The following is a 14,451-nucleotide window of genomic DNA, read 5'->3' as shown; positions in this document are numbered from 1 at the left end:
TTCACGAAATAAGACACGGGTTTTCCCTGACGCCACTTTACGATATAAATAATTAAACTTTTTCTCCCTCGTATATGGAAAGCTTAAAATACTTTTCCTGTATTATCTATGCCAAATCTCCTGTCAATTTCGTTACTAAAATAAATGTTACAGTTATCAGCAATAATCGCTTGCACTCGACTATACGTTTCTTTAATTAAAAATTTATCAAAGCGAAGTCTTCGATTCTTTAAATTCTGCAAAATTTGATGAAACGCGCAATGACTCGAAACTTCCGACGAGTAATGTACGCGAAAGACTCTGTATACTCGTTAGGTCGTTCCTCAAACGAGAAACAGATCAAACTGTTCGCGTTCGAGTCAAACGTAAAGGGAAAAGATTAAATTTCCTAACTTTCCGTCGATAGGATCTTCATCGATGTTTATGACAGTTGACTTCTCTTAATTAGCGAAGCTTCAAGCTTTCGATATTTCCAAGTTTCAATAATTCTCATTCTCCGTTCGCCTTTCAATGACCGTTATTAGCGTGAGCGTGTGTCAATAATCAAAGCGAACGATGCTCTTTTGAACCTTCCTTTCCTCTTCCATTCGTCTTCCTTTTCAGAACGGAATAATGGCTAGATCTACTTTACTCGTTGCGCTGATTTAACGAGTGCGTGTTTATTCTCTCTTTATTCTTCGTCTGCTTCTGCCCTCGCATCTGTTGAACATCGATTCGATTGCTGAACTCGACTGTGTGATTCTCCTATCAGGAACGACATTTGCGTCGGAATATACATGTTACGGTCGTTCTTTAAAATTCTTCTAAATTAAAAGTTCCTTAAAACTCTCCTAGCTGCAAAGTTCTTCTCCTGAAAGAGTCGCGGTAAACGTGGATATCTGACGTTACGCGTTCGTTAACGAACTTCTCTTATGTCAAATATTACAAAGCAACGATTTACCCAAAATATAGAAATATCTTCCGAAATAGCGGACTCATCGTTAGATTATTAGATCGCGGATGTTCGTGCATTTGTGGGAATTTTAAAAATGCAAAAGTCCATGAAACGTTTAGGAAACGTAGAGGATGAAATAAATCTTATCTATATATATCTTGAATATGTTTGTGTATGAATATCTTATGATTTGTGTGTATGAATATCTATATCTTTGTGTATGAATATGAATATCTTTGTGTATTTGCTACGATATAATTATTAAAAAGAAGAAGAAACTTTCGATCATGAGAAAGATGGAATATAATGAAATATATTCAGACATTGAATAAAAATTTTTATTTTCATTTCGGAAGATGGAACGAACACGAAATATGCAGCAAATTTTGCGAATATTTCAAAATGAAGGAACTGCGCAAATATAAATATTTGCAAGTTAATTGCACTTAATATGGAACACCTGACTTTAAAAGCTTCCCAAAAACAGAAACATGCTTTTCTTTTCAATTGCCTTCGAGAAATTAATAAGTCCTTTCTGTGTCGCTTTATAAATTCTTTTAACATCGATATTACGTTTTTTCCTAATATTAAATTCTAACAATTTCTTACAATTTTTCAGCTGAAAGTTGTATTAAAATAATTTTGGCAACTGCTGAAAATTGTTGAAATTGTTGCACCAAGAGCGTAATTTCTGGGAAAAAAGGGTCGATGAGAACTCAAATCCTTCCGGGACTGTTTTACTCGCTCTATTAAACAAACATGTTTAATGATAAATCATGCAAAAAGTAATATTTTTTACGTTCATTATTTAACACGACTCTCAGAAAAATTTTATAGGCTGTCAAACGTAACAATCAACTGCATTCGATCAACGCATGCTTTCATTTTTAAGGAAATGTTTCATTTATTATTTGCGTTATTACTTTAATAAACGTTTGCTATACCGTTAACGTTCATATCTATAAACCAACGTTTACTTACAGCTTTACCCTTACATAACGTCAATCTTCGAAAGAATTACGGATTTTTATTATACAATATATTAATCTTAGTTATTATAACGTTAAGTTATTAGCAAAATTACAAGATTGAAGTTACCAGAAGAAAAAAAGCGAGGTGTTCGTTTCCTCTTTTACAAATATAGAAGAGGAAGGTTGCTTAAGAATGATTAAAACGTAAAATGAAATTCTAATTAAATAAACGCCGTATTACCATTTTTCTACTATAGTTTCGAGTAAATTCCGCGCACTAATCGTATTTCTCTACGGCACAATAATAACATTCTGTTAATCAGCCTTTGAAATGTCACCGCAAATGTTCCATGTGCAACGTGACGTGTATTCCGTGATAATTTTCTTAAACTATATGAAGTTAACGTTTATAACATTCTATAAAGTAATAAGCAAACTAAATGAATAGCCTTCATCACGCTGTATATCCTGTTTGCATATTTAATATTAATATCAAAGCTTCCATGCAAAAAGATGTTGTATTTTGCAAGCGTATTTTATTACCGAGTGCATAATAATTCATTAACAATCCCCACGATTTATCGTCACAGTACGAAAGTACGTTCAATAATTTACATTCTGTTTTTACACAGCCTGTTGTAGCTATACTTTTTTTTCGCGTATTTCAAGTAAACATATCATCGATAAATACACCAGTACAAACGCTATTATATCGATGCAAACGTTAAAACATTTTCATCATGGTGAAATGTATTTGGTACATCAATTTTAGCGAATTCAATTAATGTATGACGAATGTTAAGCATTTGCTTTGATTCGTTGAGTTTTAAGAATGAAATTAATTAAAATTTCCTTCAATCAAGGTAGATGTAATTTTAACAGAAAATTCCATTAAATTTCTATAAGTATTTCTAATGGTTACTCTTATGCCTATAGATAAAAATTAAAAAGCAAACTATCCTATAAAAATTAACAGATAAGATTATTTTTTCCTGTTAATTTCTATGCCATAATTGCCTCTTCGATTTCCCATTTCTCTACGATTTATTCGTCTCGTACACAATTTTAACGTAATATTTGTAACAACAGACAGAGATACTTAGTTAGATTTAACACAATTCTTTTTTTCGCTTTTGTTAAAAAATTATTCGCAGACCGCAGCTCCTCCTTCGATAAATTTTAATTCTCATTACGTGTACGTACATAAAACGTAGCGAGTACGAAACAATCACAGAATAACGTGATCTTCGATGAGATGCGATGTTTTAATAAGTTCTGATAATAGATGCATCATTAAATATGTAATTGGAAATGGTTGTTAATCGCGAGCATTAAATAATAATGTAATTTGAAAATAAATTAAATTCGATATAATTATACCGAATATATTAAAGACGTTTTAACATCGACATATTCAACATTTACTACTATTTTCCAGGCACAATATCTTCTTCTCGTTACGTATTTGAAACCTCCATAATATCTGAATTTATTTTAGCGGACACAGCAGTATGTAAAAGTTACATTAATGAATAAAAAAAAAAAAAAAACAACAACAAATCGCGAGTATCTTCGTTAACTTACAAGATACGTATTATTAAATATCCAAAGAACAATTCTAAACAATTTTGCAGAAATAACATTCCAAACAAATATAATACTTATTAATTGATATATTAAATTCGTCGGATGCAATTTTTTAATCGCACATGAAACAAACGTATATTTCACATTTCGTTGAATTGTTTTCTACATTTAAATTATTCCTGGATAGATGAGAATTATACGAAACTCACGAAATAAGGAAATAAGCAAAATAAAAAGAAAAAAAGAAGAAAAAAGAGAAGAAACTGGTAGATTTCACTTATCGTTAAACTTATATTCTTAAACCAAGTTAAACTTAGTTCGCCATCTTCGTGATATTACGCAATTCAACAAACTGTCAGATGCAAATACAACGTTAACATAGAATTGTAACGATAAAAGTTATATTCGAAGTTATGGTAATCTCTTCTGCTATGACTCATCATTGTGCAACTGTAACTTATAGCATTAACAAATCTGTATTTTCAGCCACGTTTCTAACTATAATCGTACATTCCATGTACATAAGTAATGTCCACATTGAGGAACGTATAACGCTTAGTTAATAAATTCGAAACCACATCGTTCGCGTGTAGTCCACGTGAACTATATTTGAATTGTGTTAAAATGGCAATTTGTAAATTTTATACGTCATATCGAAGGGATTAAGGATATTGAAGGAGAATACATAAATATTCGAGTCGCGTACAGAAGTCTTAATATTACGAGCATAAATCTCCAAAATCTTCCGAATCTCCGTCGTATCTCAGCCACGTGAAATTATTTTTCATAATCTTAGTACGTTATTGATCTACGATATTGTAGTATCGTGGACAAAAGGCCTAAGATATCGGCCGAACCGTATACAATGTTGCGAGAACCGCGGTATCGTTGGGTACAACAATGTATCGTCGATCTTTTCAACTGAACAGTTTCGTCGAAAAGGCCTACGTGACCCTGGCCACGAGCGTTTTCGTGACACGTGCGCTATAGGGCGGGGAAAAAACAAAAGAGACGCTAAAGACAATGTTAGTTAAGACGCAGGCGAGAACGAATGCAAAAGGCGTGCAGTATGGGTTGAGAATCGAGAGCGTGCGAGTGCGGATGCCGAAGACGAGAGTTATAGAGAGTGATTTGAGCGGAATAAGACTTTTGTGTTTTAGTTCAAGTTGAACATTTATCGTTCTCTGTCCAATTAATCCTTGTTATTTTTATTTATCTTAATAAATAGTATTAGGAGAATTTTACAAACCTAAATTATCCTAATCCCATCCTTTTTCCGATACTACAATATAGTAAAAGTTCTATACAATAAGTAATAAGCTTTATACAATAGCTCGTGGTTGATAACTCCGCGTTAAATACAATTTATGGCAACAAAATTTTATCCTATTCTAACAGTTCGTGGAAACAAAAATCGACAGACTTATGTAACTTCCAGTTGGCGAACAAATTAACGCAAGTTTCCAACGAATGAAACGCGAATAATGAAATTACACGAATACCGAGGAACGAATTTTAAAATTCCTCATATCGATCGAATCGACTGTTATTCATTGAATTTTCCAGGATCGCTAAAATAGGCTAAATCTCACGGACCAAGGAATTTCCGACGATATGAAGGAATTAGGTAACGTTGTCGGAGAAGAGTGCGCGAATGTAATACAATACCTTGGAAAAGTAAAATGTTTCTTTTAATAATGTAAATGGGCTGAAAAATATTGCGGCAGAAGCGAGCAATTACTGATTCTACGTGAAAAACCGAGTGGAAAATGTGGAATAAAATTTGTAAAAATTTAAGTACACCGGTTAAATCCTCAATTTCGATCCTCGGATGAAAAAAAATTAATTGTAATAAATCATACCAGGTGTTTTTCCTATCTTTCTTATTTTTCACGTAGAATCACACTCTGTGTTTCTATTCGATCTATTGGCCAAAATCTATAAAATTCACGTGGCGATCAACGTATCGATGCATTCTGTCAATTAAAAAAAGAAGATATAGCTTAACGTAGAATAATCTTTTTTATTGCGATAGTGATGGAAATTTCATTATCGAGATTAATCGTGAGCTTGTTGAAAGTCTGATCGGCGCTATAACGAAAGAGTAGTTAGGCGAGCGGAATCACGGCGTGGAATGGAAAAGCGTGAGAAAGTAGTCTCATAATGTAATTAATGATCGAGGAATCGAAATTCTGTCGTATTTTACAGCGAGGATAAGAACTACTCAAGCGACAATCGAATGTCACTTAAGCGCTCTGGAGATGGAATCAATTAGTACTTGAGTGGCGTTAATTCTTGCGCGAATATCAATTCTCGCAAACTATTCGAAAAATAAGGATTAAAAGGTTTTTACATAGGGAAGCGTAGGATTGAAGCTTAGGATTTAATTTTGACGCGAATAAATGAAAGTTTAAGAATCGAGATATAATTGAAATAAAAGTAGGATCGTTAAATTAAAAAACGTGAATAATTCTCAATTTTTGTCGCATATGAAGTATAGACACAAGTCTTTCAAATAATAAAATATTTAACCAACGTTAAATATTGAACTATAACGTGAAAGTAATATAAATGTAAATGAATATCGAACATTCTGAATTATAACACCAATTAATCGCATGCTAATTAATATTTATGAATCATAAGCGAAACACGATGGAAAATCGAAATTCGATATATATATTTCGAACCGTAAAAATAAGATCAGTAGAATGAACATGAGTTGGTGTACACTAGTTTTTTATTAAATGAAAAATAATAGATACGAATAGTAATAATAATAGGATATTTCTTAATTAACTTTTTCATTAATAGATATTATGTTTACATATATACAAATAAATATAATTTTCTACAAATAATATATATGTTATCAATTTAGGATATGAGTATAAAATTTCTCACCATGTCACAAATTTTCCCGAACGTTATTTTTCGCATTTGAACTTGCAGTTGGATACTACGACTATATTTCTTATATCTGTTTACAAGTTTAATAAAACTATTTTACGCTATGGCTTCGCTTGTTACTTACGGCTTCTTCAAACCAAGCGATTAAGAGATGGAATAAAGCTGAAATTACGTGATATAATATGCGCGTATACTTCGTGTGCCTGACATTGCGAGCATCACACTACTTACAAAGGAGATTTTACCATGTATAAATCATACTTTTACTTTAGCAGCATGATAAATTTTATCCGATTACTTGAAAGCTATGTATTCCGAGTTATTAAGCATCGTTATAACAACGAATGGTGTTGATAATTCTCTAATTTATTTAAATTTCCAAATTAACATAAAGTGTTACGTAATCATTTTATAAATGTCTTAAAACGTTATGAAAATTATTTTATATCAAATCTTCCCTTAGAGAACGTGGGCAGATGAATATTAAACTTTGATGGAACGCATCTAACGATTAAATATTACATATCTATGAAATTCATCTAAATGATTAAATATCAGATATCTATGGTATTCATCAAACGATTGAATATCAAATAATATAAAATAAATATAAAATAACAGTTAGCAACATTTCGATATTATGGATTAATTGAATTAACTTTTAAATCGAAACACAAACGTGTTAACTACAACCTGCGGATTAAAGCGATTACAACTTTTTCCTTTTTTTTACTTTTTTTTTTTGATAGGAAAACTTCAACCAATACTTTTGTGTAAGCCTGTGAGGTAAGCCTCGACTTCTAAACTAACTTCGTAAGCTATAGAACTAAAAGAGCATAATCGTAATGTGATACGAATAGTCGGAAGAAATTTAACATTTATTTAAAAATTATATATGTGTATTTAAAAACCACTATATTACAAAGTCTTTAACTATATTTTTATGAATCTGTATAATTTGTTAGAATTTTAAAAGGATACATATATATATGCAAGCTCCCTAGATTTCATGTAGGATAGGGATTCTTTTTGTTTCGCGGGTAGCACGACAGGCTGTGTTTCACGGACAGACCGATCTTCCCTTGTTTTACGGACGACCATTTTAAGAAGCACGTTTTTCCCGAACGGACGGACAGAGAGTTACATCAGAGACAAACAAGGTTACGGAATAGTTATTTAAGATTTTAAAGACTGAAGAAGAAAGATCGGTAGCTCAGGACGTTGAAAATCGATTCTCAATTTTCAGGTAAACATTGTACTAAAGACTTGTTATTTCCCGTTTATATAATTATTGTTATTTATTGTTATAAACGCATATTAATTGTCGTTTATTTTTGTATTTTATTATTTACTTCATAATAAAAACTCGATTTTCATACTACAGAATCGATCCCTGAATTATCACCAAATTACGATCTTACAAATCGATTTTCACTACGCCATGCTGTTAGAAGTGAAGCTAAGTATCGCCATGAACGAGAACGCAAGGGGGAGAAAATAGAATGCATAAGAATCCATAAGAAAACCAGAAGATGAAGTATGTGATGTCTTTCCTCCAGAATATCAAGCAAGAGATCATCGTCCGCGATTATTCAGTTTATCGATAGTGAAGAAAGCCGCAAACAGCTTAACCAAGGTAAGCCATTACAGAAACATTGCACTCACGATGGATGACGCAACGGCAGCGTCATACATCGGTACAAGTTTAAACTTCGTGTTTCGAGATATTTACTTAGAAGAATCGGAGATCATCCCCACAAGGAAGATAAAGACCGAAATCGAAAAGCCCAATCTTCAAACAGAAACATTATTAGAGATCTTCCAGAAACAAAACATGCATGAGAGAGAAGGCACAGACTTTGTCATAAAACAATTTGATGGAACGCAAAAAGCCACAGATTGGAGTATGAAATATTCATATTTCACATACGCATCCCTTCCATACTCTAATATGAGTATGAAACCGAATACGAAAAATACGAAATCCAAACTGATGAAAAAAGGATCAAGAATTTGAAGAAATATTTGGGAAAAACAGCATCAGAATATGTACCAAGCAAATCTGCTGAAGGATGAAGAATACAACTGGGAAAATTGGAAGGTGGCAGTTCAAAAAGCTTCTGGCAATAAAGGTTGGTCTGCAGTACGATACACTTATAACTTTAAATACATTTCAGGTTCATTCACTGAATATGCCATAAAAAAGGAATGATTAATATTGGAAGTAAGGAGGAAGACTTCTGAAGAGACAGGGATAAATCTAATTGTTATTGGATTACCCATACACATTCAAGATAAAATGGATAAAGAAACAGTACAATCAACAAATGAGTTAATCGGATTCTTGGGGCAATATCAGACGAAGGGAAGAAAAACACAAGGGAGTAACGCAAGATTGGATAGAAAGCCAGAGCCACTGCCCAAGAAACAACCTTGTGTGATTTATGAAGCACTGAATTTCCCAGGTCGATTTCACCCAATAACAACTCACCAAAGAAATACATGCACATACTCATCGATCATTTTTCAAGGGCTGTTTTTATGTCCACATCGAAAACACAACACACAGAAGATATCATAAAACTTATAGACTCGACAGGAGAAACTGATTCCATAAAAATTATCCTTGCAGACCGATACCCAGTAATGACATCCAAAGAAATTCAAGAGTATAGGAGGAAAAGGAACATTAAATTAATTTTCACCTCGACAGACTGCCCATCCTCCAATGGACTGAACAAAAGGGTAAATCAAACATTAGTAAACAGGATCAGATGTAATTCAGACAAAAATAAGAGAAACTGGACAAAAATCACAGAAGAAAGCGTAGAAGAAAACAATAACACCAGACACAGTGTAACGGGGTTTGCCCCAAATCATTTACTGAATGGAAAAATGATTGAAATCGTCCCTAAGGAAATAATGGTGAATAAGATAAACCTAAAAAGAGACAGAGAAGAAGCATTCAAAAACTCAACAAGAAATTTCGAAATCAACAAACAAAAATACGATAAAAAAAAGAAGAGAACACGAATTTAAAATCGGTGATATGGTCTTCATTCATAACGGAAAAAAAATGAATAGAAATAAGCTGGAAGAAATTAGGAAAGGACCTTTCATCATTCTAAGAAGGATTTCAAACTCCATATATGAAGTGGATAACGGTAATCGGGGATCTGAAGGGAATCTGTTTCACTCCCCATTCGAGGGGCGGTGTAAACTCCCTAGAGTTCATGTAGGATAGGGATTCTTTTTGTTTTACGGGTAGCACGACAGGCTGTGTTTCACGGACAGACCTTCTTTTGTTTTATGGACGACCATTTTAAGAAGCAAATTTTTCGCGAACGGACGGACAGAGAGTTACATTAGAGACAGACAAGGTTACAGAATAGTTATTTAAAATTTTAAAGACTGAAGAAGAAAGATCGGTAGCTCAGGACGTTGAAAATCGATTCTCGATTTTCAGGTAAACATTGTACTAAAGACTTTTTATTTCCCGTTTATATAATTATTATTTGTTGTTATAGACGCATATTAATTGTTGTTTATTTTTGTATTTTATTATTTACTCCATAATAAAAACTCGATTTTCAGACTACAGAATAGATCCCTGAATTATCCCCGGATTACTATCTTACATATATGTACATATTTGTATATTATATATATATATATATATATATATATATATATATATATATATATATATATATATATAGAGAGAGAGAGAGAGAGAGAGAGAGAATGTTACAAGGAAGTAATCTAAAACTTCGTAAATTTGTAGTACATGTTTAATGAGAGAAGTATAAAATATCTGATAAGCGTAGATCCAAAAATTAATCCTATTTATTTGATATACCGTACTTTTTATTTAACATTTAAATCGAACGTTTAAATCGAACCCTCGATAGAATAGATAGAATAAACGTGTCCAATAAAATAATCTCCTCCATCATCTGATTTGAATTCAACGAATTTTTTTTATGAATATACATAGAGAGAAATCTACCTATTGTGGACACACGTACAAATCAATAAATAATGCATGTCGTGGAATATCGGCTACAGAAGGAATAAATAGAGAATTATGTATTATCCACAGATGGCAGTTATACAGTGACTACGAAAGGTATTTAAATAATATGAATATAAATACATGATACACGTATTAAACTTGGTATTATTTAGTGGTACTTTCATACGATTATAAGGATTTGATTTGAAATATAAAAGCTGATAGGAAAACGGTTCATTGGAAAATATGGACACGCGCAAATATTTTCTCGTGCCCGCAGTATATTAAAACAGAAAGTCAAATATTTCTTATCAATGGCGAAGGATATTTTTCTCTTCTTCTTGACCCAGCAATTGGATTTCATCAATATTATATAACGTTGATTAAAATTTCCTTTTCTCTCGAGTGAGTACTATAAGATCACAAAATAACATAGATCTTTTCTTTGCAACTTGCTGAATATAAAACTGCGTCCTTTTACAGGCAACCATGTATATTCCAAGCGTGATGAAGGGATTAGATCATCGTATCGTAAATTATACTTACTTCCAACCCCAAAGGCAGACTTTCTATGTGCTTGTCTCTTTGCTTCGAGGGCCAGCGAACTCCTCACTCTATATGACAGAAACAGCCTAGAATCCAGGGGGAAATTTGAAAGTCAATCAAGGAAGGAACTGCAAGATGGACAGAGCAAGGTCTCGTAGAAATGTATGTGAGATTCGTTTCTCGCAAATTACGAGATACGGAAACGTTTAAAGTCATCTACAGGCGGAAATCTGTTCAAGACAGTCGCGGTAATGTTTCGACGTTATATTTTATACGTTAAGCCAGCTATTATTTAAATATGTTCTTTGAAATTAAGTAAAATCAAAGTAGCTGAAAAAGTACAGCTGATAAAATTACGTTCAAAACGTGAATGAACAATAATTTTTACTTTCGTTACGCTGTTGTTATCGATTATCCATTATTTCTTATGGCAAGAAATGGGAACGTGCTTAATTTACGATAAAAACGAGAAACAATACGTAAAATATTTTTCACGATAAATTATTTTCATATTGTTTGAAATAATTTTACGCTTCCGCGATATAAGTGGCGAATGTAATTGAACAAGAATCATTTTTGATAAATGTAACAGATATATACCGTATATATATGCAAAATATATTATAACGTGTTAATTCATAAAGTTACTTAAAATTATTGGAAATCTATGTACGTAGGTATGTTTAAATATTTCATTCATGTTTTTATTCCATTGAATTGCAAGTTATATAAAATCATTTCATTAATAGTATAGTTAAATAATATAAGAATTGCGAATTAAGAATATTGTTTATTAGTGATATAAATAATTAAATTAGTAATAATGTATACTTAACACGTTCTTGTATTTTGTTATTAAGGTAGAGTTAAATGGTTAAAGAATTAAAATTATTTTGCTCTTCTTTCAAAATTATTTCAATCTCAATCTCATGTTTTAGAAGGGAAAACTATAATTTTTGTTCTTAAAACATATCATCCCCTAATAGTCTGCGTTCGAATCATGATTATTCTAAAAACCACTATGATTGTGTTATTGAAACAACGTCATCAACTAGTTTCTTAAACTACGTAGATGCTATTGAAACAAACTACGTACATGCATAGTAAGTTTATATGAATATTAAACACAAGAAACTTCGTTTGACTTGATTTGGCTGAAATCAGCTTGTCGAAGTGCATCATAGAAATAAGTCACGTCGATCAAAGTTGTAGCGCAATATCTATTAGACCGTCATTAAAGTCATCGTTGGTACATTAATAGATGGTATCACACAGTTAAACGACATGTCATAATATTCTTTCATCTAAACCATAGTAGCAACAGACTGTTTCCTACAGACTAGAGGTATTTCATGGGACGATCATATAAATTCTTAAATACAATAATGTATAATACACATACGTACATACATGAACCAAGTCTGTAAGCATAATCTATAGACTATAATAAATACGTGAAACATTTTGAATTCTGTATTAGATTTGAAGAAATCTCGAATAAATCAAAAGATATTAAATACTACAAAACTGTGAGCATTATTAAGGATTAGGATGTGATTTTTTGAAAGATATAAATATAATTTATGAATAGTTTCAAAGATGAAGGTGAAAGAAATCTGTAACAAGAATTAGTCCCTTAAGGAAACGTTAATTACTTTGTTACTGTAGAAACACTTGTGGATTCTTCGTTATAAAACTAACAATTATCTTTTATCTAAAGGATATGTTATAATACAAAGATCCTTAAAATTATTCGATGGAATATCCAATTGATATTAATGCTGATTACCTACTTTTTAACCTATCATTTACAAAGAACAGTTTATTTATCGAAGCTATAAACTCTTTTGCCCGCTTCAGAGCTTTCATCGACGATTTATGACGTACATGGTGCAATAATGCCTAATGCGATTCTCTTTAATATCCCATATTGCATACATTCTCGTACCGATTACACAAATTGTTTGAATTCAAGAAACATGCGATCACTATACCGGTATAAATTTGTTATTTACTTGATCTGAAATATCCTTTCAAGTTTGAAGTGAAATTGAAATTCTTTCAAATAATCTTTGACTTAAAGATGTTATTTATAGCTTCGCGTTTATCGATATTGATTCCCTAAATTTAACTGATTTTACATGTATATTTATTTTACGATTTAAGCATTACATGTTAGTTTAAGTATCATTTACATACCAGCTACTTGAAATCCATTTAATTTCATGTAACAACTAATTACAGAACAAGGTTTAATTTTTACGCTAACTAAGCTCAAAATGTCCATGAAGCATGATTTGTTTCTGGAAAGTCATTTAACTATTTTAACTAACGAAATGTATAACGAAAACTATCGATTTTCAGAACTTTATAATATAATGGAATCGTTTTACATATTTGCGGACAAACAACACAACAGTTTTCGTCTATGAATACGAAACAAAAAATTTAAATAAAAATTATATTAATCCTTTCGGTACGAGTTGTTTTTTAACATCGATAGTACGTATAAAGCAGTAAAGCATGTGCGTGACCTGAATACATTTCCGGTCTTTTTATAACGATTGTGAACAAATAATGTAAAACTATAACTTCAAAACTATAACGTATGTTTCCAGATAAAGAAAATAATCACAGACTTCGCTGGATGCATAAGCATTCATAGACAACATCAATGGAATTTTTTCTGATGAATATGTCCTTCTCCTGTAGGAAAGTATGAGATGACTCGTTTGTTTGTAAGAAATGTTCAAGAGCAGTTATGAAATCATTTACGGATTTCACTACGTTTTACATATTCGAAACTTTCCATCTTTGCATTTCTTTTCTGTCTCCCCTTTCTCGTGAATACTTAAATACATGATTTTTTCAAAACTTCACAAAAATAATCGTAAGAATCTATTCTATTTTTTCTCGTATATTTCCTTGTTTGGAAAAAGGAATAATTTATGACTTGTAATTTGTAAAATTACGCTAATAATATCAGTTTACTTGTACAAGATGGCCACCATACACATATTTGTCACATTAGAAAATATAGACCTAACCAAACAGGAATATTACACATTACAAGTTAACGTACATATATATGTAGTATCTATTTACAAGTATCGCAGATTACCTCTTGAAAAGTAAGAAAACATAAAGACTAAAGTAAAGTTGTAAATCTAAACTACAGTTCAAGTTATACAAGGCATGCAAAGCTTCTCTTGAAACGTTAGGTGCGTACTTCGATATACAATATAAAGAAACATAGCCCGCGAGAAAAGCTATATAGTACATACCATACAGATCCCTCGCCATAACTTTGTCAATATGCGCAACGAAATCGGTAATTTTCGCGCCACCACTCAAACGCCGTTTCCCTCGCTTTGGATAATTGAATTAAATCCAGATCGTCCATGTTTACAGCGAAGCAACATGTAATACCGCCAAAAGTGCTTTCCACCCCCTCACATAACTGACATCGGCCGTCCGTGGATCCAACG

The 14,451-nt window shown here is 31.9% G+C and overlaps 1 long non-coding RNA gene across 3 annotated transcripts; it reads left to right on the top strand.

Annotated features, from left to right (window-relative positions):
• Positions 1-8,771: 8,771 nt before the first annotated feature.
• Positions 8,772-13,447, top strand: LOC126914848 (uncharacterized). Of its 3 annotated transcripts, none has more exons than XR_007709867.1 (6): positions 8,772-8,867; positions 9,035-9,868; positions 9,997-10,046; positions 10,400-10,531; positions 10,614-10,822; positions 10,901-12,715. It is a non-coding gene; the product is annotated as an uncharacterized LOC126914848 (long non-coding RNA). The 3 variants fall into 3 exon arrangements; XR_007709866.1 differs by lacking the exon at positions 8,772-8,867 and adding an exon at positions 13,328-13,447 and having other exon boundaries at positions 9,585-9,868; positions 10,901-11,211; XR_007709865.1 differs by lacking the exons at positions 8,772-8,867; positions 9,997-10,046 and having other exon boundaries at positions 9,590-9,868.
• Positions 13,448-14,451: the final 1,004 nt, after the last annotated feature.

Source organism: Bombus affinis, chromosome 3 (genome assembly GCF_024516045.1).
Source record: "Bombus affinis isolate iyBomAffi1 chromosome 3, iyBomAffi1.2, whole genome shotgun sequence".
Taxonomy (NCBI): Eukaryota; Metazoa; Arthropoda; class Insecta; order Hymenoptera; family Apidae; genus Bombus; species Bombus affinis.
Note: the sequence above shows the minus strand (reverse complement) of the source record. Positions and strands in the feature narration are given on the sequence as shown.